Genomic DNA, 16,072 nt, shown 5'->3' with positions numbered 1-16,072 from the left:
ATAGATTCTCCAATAACATTTACTTAAATCAAGTAAAGGGTTTGTCTTAAATCAAGATTATCTGTCTTCTACAAATAAGATCTCAGTTTGATGAAATGTAAAATAAACCTTGTTTCTTCTAAATTACAACTCAAAACAAAATCATTTCAAGATAGTTTGACCTAACACGATATTTAATATGCATTATTTTAAAACAAGTCCCTCTATGTTGCTCAAATGTTACTTGTTAAGTAAATGTATCTTAAATTAAGTGGGATAAGACATTTTGACTAAAAATGAGACAATTTCACTTTGTAAGATTTTTTTGCAGTGCAGAGCAGGGGAAAAACTAGCATCAGTTTGTCTATTTGACTTTTTCTATGAAATATATTCATTAAAAGGCATTCATAATGTTGTACTGATATAATCCTAAAACAGAGACCAACAGAAGGATGGAAGTCTTGTACTTTTTGTATTTCTAAGATCCACTTTGAATCATGTAGAATCATGTTTTCATATTTGTTTTTAATAGCTCCATTACACTTATTGTGGTCGGATCTATCGTACTCTAATGATGGGAAATTTATATCAAAAGCCTAATTATATTACAAGCTGTTTTTCTGTCAGAATTTTATGAAAGTTCTTTGTGCATTGCAGCTGTGCTGATGTCTGAAGCATGCGTTAATCTTCTTCATACTTTTCTCACATCATAGTCTGCTCTGAGTTTGTAAGATATGCTGATCTGCTGTTGTTGATTGTATTGACCATATGCTAGGAACACCAATCTTTAAACAGCTTTGTTTTACCACTAATTACTAATTTCTTTAGTAAGCATTGATGGAGCCAGATCACCTACAGGTACCCTGGGTATGCAGAGCTGAATTCAGAAACAGTGAGTTATAAAGATCTTGATCCATCAATTGGGTGCATTTGCTTTGAAAAACAGTGAACAAAAGATGCAGCTAATCTTGTATAGTTTCATTTTTAAAACTCAGCTGTTCCCATGATGCATGTAGATGAGGCAATGTATGCATTTGTGATGAAGGAAGATTCAGCAGCAATATGATATTGGAAACAAGCCTCAGTCTTTTTAGCTCCTGTCTGATGTAGCTGTAATCATTCAGCATTCATGCTACCAAGATTTTATTTTCCAGATGTGGTCATTGTTCCCAGCCTGATTAAAAACCTCAAAAGAAGGAATGGTGCTGAAGTTTTAGATGATGTCTCCAGCCCAGGACTTAGAGATGTATCCAGATGCCTGTCTGTAGAGATGAACAAAAGCTGTAATGTCAGACGATAGTCGATGTGTTTTCGGGATTGCAATATGGCTGATGCATTTTGTCTCTTGTTCTCTCCACACTCTTTTTCTCTTTGCCTGCAGAAATGCTGTTATATGACACCCTGCAGACTACAACAGATGTCTTCCCACACCAGAAAGCTTGTCCTTTGCTTAATTGTTCACATGTCGTAATTGTTCAGTCTTTTGAAAGAGATTATGGCGTAACTGCTTTTGAGATCCATTTTTAGCTAGTTTAGCCTACAGCTAACATTTTTTACAGCAATAAAGTGGGAATTTAGGAAAATAATTTCTTGTCCTCAAATCTAACAACAACAAAGCCAAAATAATTGTTGTGTTATGACCAAATTATTCAACTGTTATGTTCACATGCCCTGGTTGGGCTTTGCACATTCACAATGTAAAGAATATACACTACTAATGGAAACAAAAGGGAACATTCAGGATTTATTTCAACTAAAGTTTACCCATTTTTTCACCTATGTTCAATCACCTTCTTATTCTCACAGGAATTCTGTACTATCTCTCCCTTTTTTATCTTGCCCTGAGTGTGAGCATAATGTTCACTAAAGAACTTCTCCTCTTTTTATCTTTGAAACATTGAAAGCACCACTCAGTGTCAAAGTGCCTGGGCACAAACACATTACTTCTCCTCCACCTTGCATGTCTGCAAGCATTAAGAAGAAAAAGTGTAGAACTGTAGAAAAAGTCCTTCTTTACACTAATGTTTGCATTTGTAGATCATGTAGAGTTGTAGGTATTACATTGAGACCACAATCTTGTTGAAAAACATGGACAGCTCAACAGCTCCCCTGAAGAGAAGCCAAAACTTTGCACTCTCCATGTGGCAACCTCCTCTATTACAACAGATAGAACATGGATCAAACCCATAGACTTTATTATTAATGGACGTAGTATCCATGATGTACCCATCTGTTCCTGGGCGCTGTTTTGAAGCCAATCGTTGGCAGGTGCCATATTGGAAATGCTGAATGCAACCTAACTGCTGTCAAGGTAGTGTGAGGTAAAGAGGTGGGGTTTGAGCCTCCTCGCCAACAGCTACAGTGTTCCCGCTTGTCAGTCAAGTCTGTGATGTCTTAAATGGGCAAAACTCGTAATCTTAATACCTTCTGAACCGTTGCATTAGAAAAAAATTCACCCCTCGTACAGTGTGTGCCGAAAGAGAAAGTAGCTATTCAGACCCAAACAGTTTTTTTGAACCAGGCTATAAACATGTTTATTAATGCTGCGAGGACCTTCTTTTTGAATTGGTGTGTATGTGGTTTCCGGTGTTTCTGCAGCCAGCCTCAAGCGGACACTCCATGAATTTCAGTTTATAACACTTCCGCATAGGCTTCATAGTGGTCAAACCAGAAGAATAAAATACAAGAAATTTAGTTTAAAATATAGAAGTTATTTAATGTTAAATAATTATTTGCTCTTAGAAAAAGGAGATGCAATTTTTTGATTGGCAGCTATGTAGATAATTTGTGCTCCTGAAGCACTCTAAATGGGTTAAGACAGTGATTTTCAACCACTGTGCCTTGGCACACTAGTGTGCCGTGACAGATCGTCAGGTGTGCCGTGGGACATTATCAAATGTCACTTAATTATTCCAAAAAAAGTATTATTCATATACTGCAAACAATTTGCCATGGAGTGCATCTGTGCCTGCAGTGTAGTGACTGGCAGAGTAATTCAGTCCTCGTCCATGTAATGACCTGCGCTCCCCACCCACTGGGTGGCAATAAAGCACACTAATGACCTTGTTAATTTAAGACAATAGAATTAAGGATGCACACGAGAGGTGTATGTGACAAGACGTAGGCGTACAAAAGCGATGGATAATCAAAAAGGAAAGATGAAAACTCCAAACTGGTCCCTGGACAAAATTCTAACCCGGATGAAGAGCGTAATAAGGGTGGTCGAAAAGGCAACTTTTATGAGAAAAACTACAACGGTGTCTGCAAGAGCTCTCAAAGCTAGCTACTCAGTAGCTGAACTCGTGGCCAAATCAAAAAAGCCACACATTGTTTCAGAGACATTTACACTACCTGCAAAAGCTATTGTAAATGAGATGCTTCGCCCTGACACAGTTAAAGAAGTAGCGAGAGTCCCTCTCTCAGATAAATAGATCAATATATTGAGAGACTAAATGTGTCATTTTGTAAAACTTTTAGTTGGCGGTGTGACTCAGGATTTTTTTTATGTATGAAATGTGCCATGGCTCAAAAAAGGATGAAAAACACTTGGTTAGGAGATTGGAGGAGGAAAGGTGTGATATGACGTAAAAAAATAAATAAAAAAAGTACCCTAATAAAAGATTTACTAAACATCCCATGACAGCGAGAGGCTGCTTTACCCCAACACAAAAAACTCTTCTGCTTTGGACCGTACTGACCTGAAAGACCATTGCTCTTTTATCAGATAGTCCGCTTTGGTGAGCCGAGGGGTGTTACATCATGCATCTCCACCTGCCAAATCATTTCTGTTCACGCCTTTGCTCCGCAGTATGTGTCAGGGCAATATATCAACATCCAAAGAGGCTGTATTTTGACTTCACTTCATGGGAGCAGATGGAGGTGTGTCCATAGTAATACACCATCAATGATTGAGACAGTTTCATATCCAGACACCTCAAAAGAGGTTCAATGGATCAAGCAGCTGTGGCACTTTAGAGTGGCAGTTTTTTATTTTTTATTGTTTCATGCAAAAGTGCTCTGGTGTTACAAATGTGTTTAAGAATATAACAAATCAGTTACTCTTCCTTGGTCCACAACTCATAACAACAGCTGAATCTATGTCTTTTCAGTTATTCTGGTGTCATGCTCAATGACACTGACTGGCATGTTTTTGTCAGTACATGATGTGTGGATTCAAACTGTGATACAAAACAAAAGGCGAGTGTTGGCACTTTTTGAATGTTTAATTCTAAAAGCATTTACAAATGAAACAATGTTCTGTTGAGCTGAGGTCTTGCTTGCAGCTCATACTATTATTCCTGAGAAAACAGCCTCAGGGATCTGCTCCGTGTCTTGTTTCATTGTTTTTATTCCTCTGTACAGCTGAATGGCTCTCAGACCTTTCTTTTACATCCACAAACCCTTTCTTAATGAGATGTTTTGATTGACAAGTGATCCTGTCATGTGCTATGCAGTGTTGCCATAGTGACTCAGTAACTTTTGGCATAGTCAATAAAATGAGTGTGTTTTTGTTTGTTTCCTTTTTTCTCTCAAGGCAAGCCGGTCTTATCTCACCCTGGTGAAGCATTATATTAGTCAAGGTAGCAAATGCTATGAGCCATCAGGGATGCACCTGCACAGAGGAGTGATACAACAGCACAACAGAAGCTGCATTTCAAAGTCTAGCAGCTTAATCCACCTGGTTGTTTAAGGCCCTGGAGTGTAACATTTCAGTGACAGAGACGTGTGACAGGTCTGATTTCAAGTAGTTTGAATTCTCTTCAACCTTTTCATCAGCAAAAAACAGCTATAAATATAGATACCAATCGGTAATTACTGGTGTCATTTTCTTTCAAATTAAATTTTAACGTGGACTCTAATTTGAAAAGTTATCATCCAAACCTTTAACTTCCATCAAATTCAGTTTTGATGTCATTTTAGCGTTATCTGACTTCATTGCAGGAACGTAGCACTGTGCTCTACTTATTGTAGGTCACTAACGACTTGGTTCTGAGGCCTGGCTCTTGTTAGCCCAAACGGTACTATATCGAGCCGATTTGTAGCCAAAAGAGAATTCTTCCTGAGCTAAATCAGATATAGCAAAATGGCAATGCTACCAAGTATTGCTGGGCGATAATTTAATTAGGATAATTATCACGATATAATTTTTCTCGATATAAATATAAAACATTAAATAAACATGTAATTTCACCCCCCCAGCCACTTAAAATGGAGGGAGCACTAATGAGCTTTAAACGCTAGTTGAAACCCAACATTTGACAGAGCAATAAAAGGCATTGAACAGCCAATCATGTCGCAGTGTGAGAGGTAAGCAGGGCTTAAAGACTATCGGAGAGGAATGTAAACACAGCTGAGACGAGGGACAGCTGCACGGAAGAAAACTTATGTGTGTACGTGCGTGCGTGTGTGTACGTGTGTGTGTTTGTGTCTGTGTATATATGGGTATACTGTCGCCTGTAAAATTTGTGGGTTTTTTGTATAACTATTTTCTTTCTTTTTTACAATCCTTATAAATGAAGTGTCTGTTTTTTTGTATTCAATGCTGCTCATATGTGCCCTAAATTGCCACCCGGGGACAAATAAAGTTTTTTGAATTGAATTGTATAGAATTAAACTCGAAATCTACCAGCTCAAAGCAGAGTTGTTAGTCTGACACTGTGTCGACTCTGTGTTAACCATTAACTTAATACACTTCATAAAATCTACTTACAGGATGTGGGTAAAGGAAGAGCACAGAGACAACTTCTGCTGTGCATGTCTAACACGTTGAATGTCCACCGCGACCGTAGGACAACTGAACACAGAACAACGGTGATGCATTCACTGTACTGTGGGAAACAACATCAATCTGCACGTAACCCTAAGAAATCTAAAAGGGGAGAGAGCACAACTCAAACAATACCCTTCTAAACTGATACACAGTACACAATTTCATATATATTTGTTGTAAATGTAAATCAAATTATGGAAATAACCTCAATCTGAGAAAAATAAGAATCTAAAAAGTAAAACTTCATAAAAATCTAATTTTACACAAAAGACCTGCTTCCTGTTAGCACCGTCAGAAATTATGTCTTCAAGAAGTTCATCAGAAATCTGAATCCAGAAACAAACTGTCTGGTTTCTTCAACTTTCACTCAGGAACAAAAATCTGCATTTAAATTTATTTATATGATATTTATCGTGATAATTATCGATATGGACTGATGTGAAATAAATTTATCATGATAACATAATTTTCAATAGCTCTACTTCCAAGGTGTGGTGGCATCATAAGTGACTCAAATTGGCGTAGTGAGTTTGTTGAACGTAGAAGTGTGTGCGACTCAGACTTGCTAACTCTGCAAGATGGTGTGGACTGAACTTAACTTTAAATTCCTCTATTTGAACTTCTTGAGTGTTTGTGAGTTACTGGCCAAGGAATGTTTGTGTATGTGTGATTGGTATGAGAGAGAGAGGAGAGTGAGATACAAAAAAAACCCAGTTCAAACAGACTCAGTTACTGTAAATCACATGGAAAGTCAGCCGCTGAACTTTGATTAAACAGAAAATGACAATGATCATTATTTAGATAATGAGGACAATTCACTGCTCTTAAACACTGTAGTTGAGACTTAAACTAAACAACACAGTAAGCAATTTATAAATGGGAAAGACTCTATTGTTGGTCTGAAACAAGTAAACGTGTAATACGCGGTCTCTGCCCGGACAAAAGCCTCTAATTTGGTAGGGCTGGGTGTGTGTGACAAGTCCAGTGTGCAGCAGGTCCTTAGCTCGGACAAAAGACTGATTCCTCTGTGGATGTTGCTAGCTTCTTCGTGGTGGAGGAAAGAAACATGGCAGCAAGGGGTGGCTCATTGATGTAAGCTGAATTTGATAACCCCTGCGGCGGAGGGTATTTCTTTCAATGCCCTACTTTGCAGTTAAACGAAAGGCTTTTGCAGCTCTTCCTCAGGTGCTTTGGATGTCCTTGGAAGTCGGTAGAAGAATAGAAAACTCTGCGTGCCAGTCAGCAGTTTGTGCACTCGGCCTGCAGGGACACTACATGACACAGCTCTATTGCTGACAGGTCAGAGAAGAAGAGCAGACACTGAACTTATTGTTTGGATGAAAAAGTGGCACGTCAGTAGTTTGATATAAGGTGAAAAATAACGTATCATAAAGTAACTTTAGCCAGGAGAGTCTAAAATGGACTCTGACACCTGTTATTGCAAAGGCACCATGTGAATAGGAGATGGGTGAGATGGATGACAGGCATAACTTTTCCCCATCTCGGGTGACCTAAGCAGGGGTGCTGTGAGGCTGCGCTGGGATGCCGGGGCCCATGTCCCTGACAATACTCATTGGCTACGGTCCTCAGTTCAGTTTCTCAGTGGTCTGAAGGTCTCAAATGTCAGAGCCCAACACTGAGTGGCTAATAGTACCATTTACGGCTAACTGAGATCTATTGCTGCATGTGTTTAAAAGTTGCATCTTTTCTGCACCTGAACCTGAACAGGATTCTCCTGGTGAAGATTGTTTGGGCTATCACAGATAACCTGCCTAATCAATGTGTGTTAACTCCAACTGGATCTGCTCCATTGCGTTGCGTTCCAGCTGTGTCTTTGATCCGGCAGGTCAGAACGCAACAGATGAGATACGCAAGACTTATTTTTTTGCCGACGCCGGAGCACGACGCATCAATTCAGCACAGAGCAGATGGAGCAGGACAGGTACAAGTCAGGTACTGAAACAAGGTCCTGCTCTCTCGTCCGTCAACACTCACCGGTTGCGTTTTCGGAACAATGCATGGAGCCGGACCACAGCGGATCAGAGACGGACCGGACATGGATCTGGTGGAAGTCCTGTTTTAGTCTGCTCAAATGATTTAAAAATCATCAAATCCTGTTTTCATTATCATTCTACACTTTCTAAGATTGAGATTGCATATTCAGGCTGAGAGTGATGCATTATTCCACATAACTAGGGGGCATGGCTGATTTGACTGAAACGTGGATGCTTTGTAGCCTTTCGTCGGGCAGCCAGACTATGGCCTTAACTCCCCTCCTTTGGTTCTCAACCAAAAGTTAATTGGAGTCAACATGTCCAGTATGAGAACTACCAAATTTTGCTCTAGTGTGTCTCTTCAGAAACCAAGGGGTGATGTCACTGAGACTACATCCATGTTTTATACAGTGAATGCTTTTATCTAGCTAGTAGTTTAATCCACCATTTGGTGTTGCTAGTGTCTGCCACGTGTGTAAAAGCTGGTAAGAGCCGCTTGATTACCAAACCAAAATCTATGGCTATGTTAGAGAAAATATCCTGAAATAAAATGTATCATTATGTTTGATCACAATATTGTTTAGTCTACTACCAAACTCAAGGCACAATCTTGAAGATAGACTAATAGTCAATAATCTTGAACTTCCCACAGCTTCCTCCACCCTTTGGTTGATAATTATGTATTTACTTGGAATGCAGTGCACAAATGTGTGTGGGAGGACCTCCCTTGTGTTTGCTGTTGTTTGCCAGCACTATAGATAGAGCATGCCCAAACCAATCTGTAACTGGTAATGCAGACCTATTGCATTTCTTAACCTAGTGTAACCAAACTTGTCATGATTCAAAGTTTTAAGTGTTTAACCTTGAGCTAAATAACATGTTCTGATCCATTCTACCAGTTTAAAGTGTTGATAAATAGTGTGGACATAAAGGCTACAAGAAGAATACTAAGTTAATTAAAGTTGTTATTTGTTGAATTAAACACTGAATTCTCACTTCAGCTCATTCATTGTATTGACCTTTTGAAGGGTCCTCATAAACATCAAACACTTTAGCTTCAGCAGCTGAGTGCATACCAACCTCAGTTCATTTTAAACACAGTGTTGCGGAGGTGGCCTTCAAGGTAACATCAGCAATAGACAGAGGCTGAACTGGAATATGTTAGCCCTTGACTAATGTGAAAACATCTTCAAAGGTAAGCTGGTCAGAAAGAGGATGCGTGTTACTGTAAATGCCCCTCTATTGTGGTTGAGATGATCCGTGTACGATCACTCAATCTGACCAAAGATCTTCACGCTGCAACTCTTTGAAGCTTTTTAGTTACAGTGTAGATCATCAGGGCAAATTAGCCTTCATTTGGTCCTTCTCTCAGATCTCTGTGTCTCATCTCTTCCTTTCTCTATCAGCCCTCGGAGACCTGCTCTTTTCATCACCACTGCCGTTTGATCTGTGCCTCTGAGCCCTGGTCTCTACTGCACAGAAAGAATTGACTCATTGTTTTTTAAATGTTATTGTGCTGCCTATTTTCTGCTGATATTTCTGTTATCGTCTTTGTAATTATCAATCCTTTTTAATTTGCTCCCTATGTTGTCTTTTATCACAGCAGCACTTTGAATTTAGCAGAGAGCAGCCACAGCCAGACTGAAATGTAATGCTCCCTCATGCTTCCTGCCTTCCTGTCACTACAGACAAGACCTGGTCTGCATATTAAACCCAGAGCTGTTCTACTACACTGCCTTGTCTGCTGCTTATCAGTGTACCTGTGGTAGACACTTGTGCCTGTCAGTGTGATCTTTAAGTGATTAATCTGCCCTCATGGCACCTTCAAAGACAGGGGAAGACTGACCCTTTGGGGCCTCAGGTTCATTCAAGGCCAAGTGGTTAGTCCTGATTGAGAGATGAAACCCTAAATTGTCAAGAAATGAGAAAATGTTTTGTCAATTGCTCAGTTCAGATTAGTTTTTACATTTTAAAACCAGTAGAAACTTGAAAAAGGTTCTGAAATGTTGATATGGACCTAACTAAAACATTGCCAGGAGGACCGAGACACAGGGCAACATTACCATTCATTGGTAGCTGTGCTTATAAAAACTACTAAATGTAAGTCAATGTCTGTGTTGCTGAAACAACCGAATTTCCCCCTGGGGATCAATAGGCAAGGCAATGCAAGGCAACTTTATTTGTGTAGCGCATTTCATACACAAGGGCAACTCAATGTGCTTTACATTAAAAGATAAATAATCAAGAATTATCTGATCTTATCAAACATTTACGCTCTTTAACCAATTCACATTTTTCCATTGGAACAACATTTTAAAAAGGCCTTTGGCCATAATTAACAATAATAATAACAATAACAATAACAATAATAATAATAATAAAAAAATTTTATTTATATAGCACCTTGGCGAGTGAAAACACTAAATCACATGACAAAGGTAAGGAGAGCTTAAATTATTCAAGTAAAACAATAATAAAAACCATGCAGAAATTAAAAAGCACATTTAAAAAAGTGTGTTTTTAAAAGAGATTTAAAAGAGGACAAGGATGTGGCTTGCCTGATCTCCTCCGGCAGGTCATTTCAGAGCAAAGGGGCCCTGACTGCAAAGGCCGGTCGCCTCTGGTTTTTAACTTGGCCCTTTGGAGTTCCAAGTGGGACCTGCCGGAGTATCTTAGGCAGCAGTTGGGGACGTACATTTTAAGGCATTCACTTAGGTACTCAGGGGCCAGTCCATTTATTGCTTTCAAAGTCAGTGTTAAAATCTTAAAATCAATTCTAAAACCCACAGGCAACCAGTGAAGGGAGGCTAAAATTGGTGTGATGTGTTCCCTTTTCTTGGTGTGTGTGTGTGTGTGTGAGGAGTCTGGCAGTGGCGTTTTGGACTAACTGGAGTTTTTGGAGGTTGTGTTTGCTTAAGCAGGTGTAGAGTGAGTTACAATAATCTAATCGGGAAGTGATGAATGCATGGATGACAATTTCTAGATTATGGTGTGAAAGGAAGGGCCTGATCTGAGAGACCCTGAACAAGACCCTGAAAACAGTTTCAATTGTCATTTATTTTTTAACATCTATTTATAAACGTTTAGACCAGATTTCACCCTGAAATCTGCTACTATCATGACATTCATGACACAGTCACAGTCATTAACAGTGTTTTTTCAAGCTGCATCGTTTTTCTTCTCACTAAAGTAGTTGTATTCCAGTGCATTGCAGTTAACAATCTTTAAAAAGAAATTGACAGGAAGGAGGGATTTAATCTCATGATTGCCTTCATGACAGCCTGGCAATTATCACTGTCATCCACAAAGCTCACTTAGGGATAGGTATTAATCAACTTCCTCAGTATCCGAGGGACTTTCTGCATTCACTGTCACAGAGGCATAGTTATGTAGGAGCACATGCACATGCATGAATGTTTCAAAAATCCTCCCAGTACCATGTCTCTGAGCCTTCCCTTGATCATCAAAACAGCCCACAACGCACCAGTTATGAATTTCCATGAAAGACAGAATGTATTGAAAGTAAGTCCTTGCATAGAGAAGATTTCAATTACCACTTGTAAATCGCTTTTGAGATATTTCATCACTATCATTATTTCTGTCCTCCGTTCACCCTTAAAATAATTAATTTATCAAATTCATAGAACAAAATTGAGTTTTCTGACAAGTTGATGTCATAACTGTATTAGAGCAGGTTGAAAAGTGGTTGAAATTAGGTCTTGGACATCCAAACCTGGCTGAACCAACAGGAAAATTGAAAGCCAAACAAAAAATTAGTATAATATAGCTGATAGTATTTCCCAGTAGTTATTAAGTTGTTGCAAGGGAAAAATATCTCCCCGAAACCATAGACTCTTTTTACACTTGTCTTGAGAGTAAAAAGTATCACTGCATAATAACTGCCTCTGTATACAAAGTATATGCAATGAGCTGGAAGGGCTCAAGTAATAATGAATGGTGCCACATTTTTGTGAACTCCAATTTAAATGTTCTAACCTATAAGCAGAATCATGATAGTTCCCCATCAGACACTCTCTTTGAGTGACCCTATTTAACATCAATCATAATTCAATTACTGGTAAAAATCAATAATTGATTTAAGTCGCCCCCCCCCCCCCTTTCATTAGCAATTTATCAGATGATTATGCTGACACAGTGTGGTTACATTACAGGGGTCACTGTGAGATTAACTGCTGCTCCCCTTGGCTCTTAGGGGCTTAATAGAGATTGACAGATGAATCTCTGAAGCTTGTATTACTCTAGTGAACTGCACAGTTTGAATGAAGGTGTCGTAGCAACTTCACCAGTGCTTGGGAAAGCACTTCAGTTTAACAGGCTAGACAATTGACAGTTTAACTGTGTAATCAGCACATTTATGAGATAAGAGGAGAGGAGATTCACTAAGGAAAGAAAGACATGAACAGAGAAGAGGATTAAGGCCACTCAAACGCATTGGAGGAAATACTTGTAAAATTTTAATTTCTAGAGCTGACTTATTTTTCTTATTCTAACTATAAAAGGTCAGAAATCTGACTTTATAGTTTTTGAGATTAAAGTTGGAATTCTGACTCTTTTCTCCGAGTAGAATTTTGATTTTAATCTCAGAATCCTCAGAGAAGTCAAAATTCTATATATAATTTTAGGATTCTGAGGAAAAAAGTTAAAAAAAAATGTTAGGGAAAAACCAAGCGGCAACTTCTGGCCGTGAGAATTGAAGCCAATGAGGAAGTGTTAAAATCTGCAGTTTCTCGAGTGTCTGCTTGAGGCTGGCTCCTGAAGTACCAAAAACCACATTTACACAAATTCAAAAAGCCGTTCTTTACAGCAGAAATAAACATGTTTAGTATGGAGCTATTATTGTTGCAAAAGCATTTGTAAATGTGTATTATGATGCATAAATGGGACACACGGCAGAACTGTCACAAAAGTCATAGACAGCCAATGAGAGGAATGCCTCAGTTGTAAGTGAGGACTTGTGTGTATTTTTAGGTCATTGCTAAAAAACACTTAGACTTAAGAGATCCATCACTAGTATGCATTTGTAACTTGTACATTTACAGATCTGTGTACAGGCTTGTGGGTTCATGTACACATTTGTGAATACGTACGTTCACATATTTGTAGTTGTGTGTATGCATTTGTAGATCAGTTCACACATTTGTGAATCAGTTCACGTATAAATGAATCTGTGTAAGCATTTGTGAATCTGTGTACACATTGTGGATCATAATAAACATTTACAAATACTTTTGCTACAACAATAGCTCCATAGTTTACAGCCTGGTACAAAAAACAAGTGTAGTCCAGACAGCTCATTTCTCGATCAGCACACACTTTTTACGGGGGGTGTGTGCATTTTTTCGTAACACAGCAATTTTGAAGATATTAAGATTACGAGTTTTCCATAATGAGAGGCACAGCTGACTTGATTGACAGGCGGGAACACTGTAGCTGTTGGCGAGGAGGCTCAAAGCCCGCCTCTTTATGTCACACTAGCTCAACAGCAGTTAGGTTGAGTTCAGCATTTCCAATATGGCTGCCGCCGATGATTGGCTTCAAAACAACGCTTCAGAAACAGATGGGTGACATCACGGATACTACATCCATTATTTATAGTCTATGGGATTTTTGGCAGTCCAAGGGGATTTAACTGTAACACACATCACTCAAATATAAATGTTTAATGCAGTGCTTTGAAACAAAAGTCTACAGAAAGTTTGACTTTATAATGCACAGGTATCTTAAAGTTTTATTTCTTACATGTTTGACCAAAACTCTATATACCAGTGAGGTATAGTGCTGCTCCTGGAAGTCACTCAGAGGGCTGTTACACTGTATGTTTTAGAGTCACTTGGGTGAGTATGTGCTGAAAAAGATTCAAAGCTTTAGAGCTTCAAATAGAAAGTAAACCCCAAAGCTTCACAAGACTTCATCAGCCCATCAGTAGTGCTTAAGTAAGTCTCTCACACCATAGTTGTTCACCCTCACCACTCACAGCCTCAAGCGGTTGTTTATAGCTTAAAGGCACAATAAACCCACTCTATGGTATCTTATCAGAGCAGACGCTGATAGCATCAAGACCGAGCATCTTAAAACTAAACAATCCGATAGTTTGCTCTGGGTTTTGTTGGAATTATGTTCATCAATTGGTCAAGAAGACAATAAGTAATAATGTATGTTGGTAAGTGCTGAATGTATATGAAAGCAAGTGGTTAACATGATCAGAATTCAACTTAACATGTTCTGTCATAGTTAGCCTCCTGCTGCCTCAAGTGGCCTAAAAAAAAGTTGTTTTGAAGGTTGAAATAAACACACCACAACTCTGGAATCGTATCATTTTTGAGACTCTGTGGGGGAAAAAAAAGATGAATTGATGATGTGTGTGCTCATGCTGAAAACACTCTCCCCCTCTCTGCCTGCTGTGCAGATTATGCACACCAAAAGCACAAATGAGGGTTCAAAGATACACCTGTTACTGCTGCACTGAGGTTCACACATCCACTCATGGCTTTGTAGCTCAGCAGAATGGAACAGGTACACTTTTAAAAGTGTACCAGGCTCTGTAGTATGTTTCTTTTTAGTCTGCTACAGCGGCAATGGGTTCGCCTGTGTGCGGGCTGAGCATCATTCTACGCTTCCACTGTAATGCATTGTACCTGAACATAATACATTGTCTTTTATTGTATGTGAACAGCTGTCAGTAAGTTACAAGCCAGGCTCAGTGGAGATAAATAAATAACCCAGCGTGGAGTTAACCAGCTTATCAGGCAGACTGTCAGGAGCCTGTCATCATTTCAAATACACCCTGCCCAGCCTGCCAACAACAAATACCCTGATCCCTTGTAATGATTTCCCCCTCCAACACCATTATGTCTCTGTGTAATGTACTGTACATGGACAGGTCTGCTGACAGGTGTAGTGCCAGCAAGAACAGGCAGGTCCCAGCTGACTTTGCCACTATGGTCATACACAAATACACAGAGCATCTGAATCCAGAATATGATTTAGGTTTGAGTTTGGGGTGTCAGAGATCTTCTTTCTTCTTGGTCCTGCTCTCTCTCAGTGCTCGTTGCCTAGTCGCCTCCTGGTGGACAGGTAAGGCAAGTGCACTGTGCACATAGCAACAGTGAAATGCATTATTATAGTTTAAAGAGAGGGTTACTGTTGTCATGAAATAAATATATCTTTGGTTGTCTTAATTAGACCCACAACCTTGTAGTCTTCAGTTTTACAAGGTTAAACAACAAAGTAACAGCCTCTGGATGCATTTTTCAAGGACAAATTAAAGTTATTAAACATTTAAAGGATTAGAGATCAGTAGAATAAAGGGTAGAGTTGAAGTGAGAATAATTAAGCTAAAGACAAATGTTAATTAATGATTAATATATAACCAACAGCAAACTGCTCCTGCAGGTCCACACAGGTGAAGCCCCCCTGGAAGTACTTTAGATTTTAATTAATGTCCTCTCAATGGCAAAATTGTAAATGGACTGAATGGATTTATGTATTGCTTTCTGTAGTCTGGATGTGTTCTGAATTAGCCAGCAATCTGCTTCTGTTGGTGAAATACGTCAACCTTATGTGGCGCTTTTGGAGAAGTCAAAGGAAGAGGCAAGTCATAGTGGTTCATCCTCTGTGGATCAGGAAAAGCTGAATCAGATTGTATGGCATTCTTTACCACTACAGGTGAAGATCATAAGGGATAATGTATGGTTAACAGGTATTTCCCATAACTACCTGCTAACCATACATTATCCCGCTCATTACCATGCTACTAACTAGGGATGTAAGGATACACTCAACCCAAGATTTGATACGAATCCCGATTTTTGATTCACTCACGATTCTCTAACGTTTTTCAAAACTGGATTGAACTCAAAATTTAAATAACTTATTTTATTCAAATTCTCAGATACGGACAGTTGCAATATATATTTTTTCTCTTATATTTCTTTGTAAACAAAGTAATCCTTCATTTTTAAGATGTGTTGTAACCACCACACTTTTTTTTTTCAGCACCTTGCAAAAAAACTAAAAATGACTGTTCAAAAATACCTTGTTGGAAATTTCAGAACAATTGTATAGAAATGGAAAGTCAACGATTCCCAATTGAAAGTATTAAATATTAAAACAAATTAGGTAAATCTCTTTAAATAAACAAAAGTGCAGCTTATACTCCTGGCTTTAAATTGACATGTTTTTCTTAAGGGAAATCAAGGAAAATCAAAATGCTGCCATACCTCAGACTTGAAACACAAAAGGTGCATCCTGACCTGCTAGGTCTTCACCTGCTGCCGCCATGTCTGTTATGCTGAACTCAGCAAGTGAC

The 16,072-nt window shown here is 38.9% G+C and overlaps 1 protein-coding gene across 10 annotated transcripts in view; it reads right to left on the bottom strand.

Moving 5' to 3' along the window:
- htr1fa (5-hydroxytryptamine (serotonin) receptor 1Fa) overlaps positions 1 to 16,072 on the bottom strand; it is a 139,896-nt gene that overhangs the window by 99,154 nt on the left and 24,670 nt on the right. The window contains exon 3 of one of the 10 annotated variants that reach the window (XR_004632762.1): positions 1,121 to 1,241. The exons of the other annotated variants lie outside the window; for them this stretch is intronic. The gene's annotated coding sequence lies outside the window, so the exon portion shown is untranslated. Of the gene's footprint in view, positions 1 to 1,120; positions 1,242 to 16,072 lie in introns of those variants that run through there. 10 annotated transcript variants of the gene reach the window in all.

The sequence above is a fragment of the Notolabrus celidotus genome, chromosome 10 (genome assembly GCF_009762535.1).
Source record: "Notolabrus celidotus isolate fNotCel1 chromosome 10, fNotCel1.pri, whole genome shotgun sequence".
NCBI lineage: Eukaryota > Metazoa > Chordata > Actinopteri > Labriformes > Labridae > Notolabrus > Notolabrus celidotus.
This window is presented reverse-complemented; position numbering and strand designations above follow the sequence as displayed.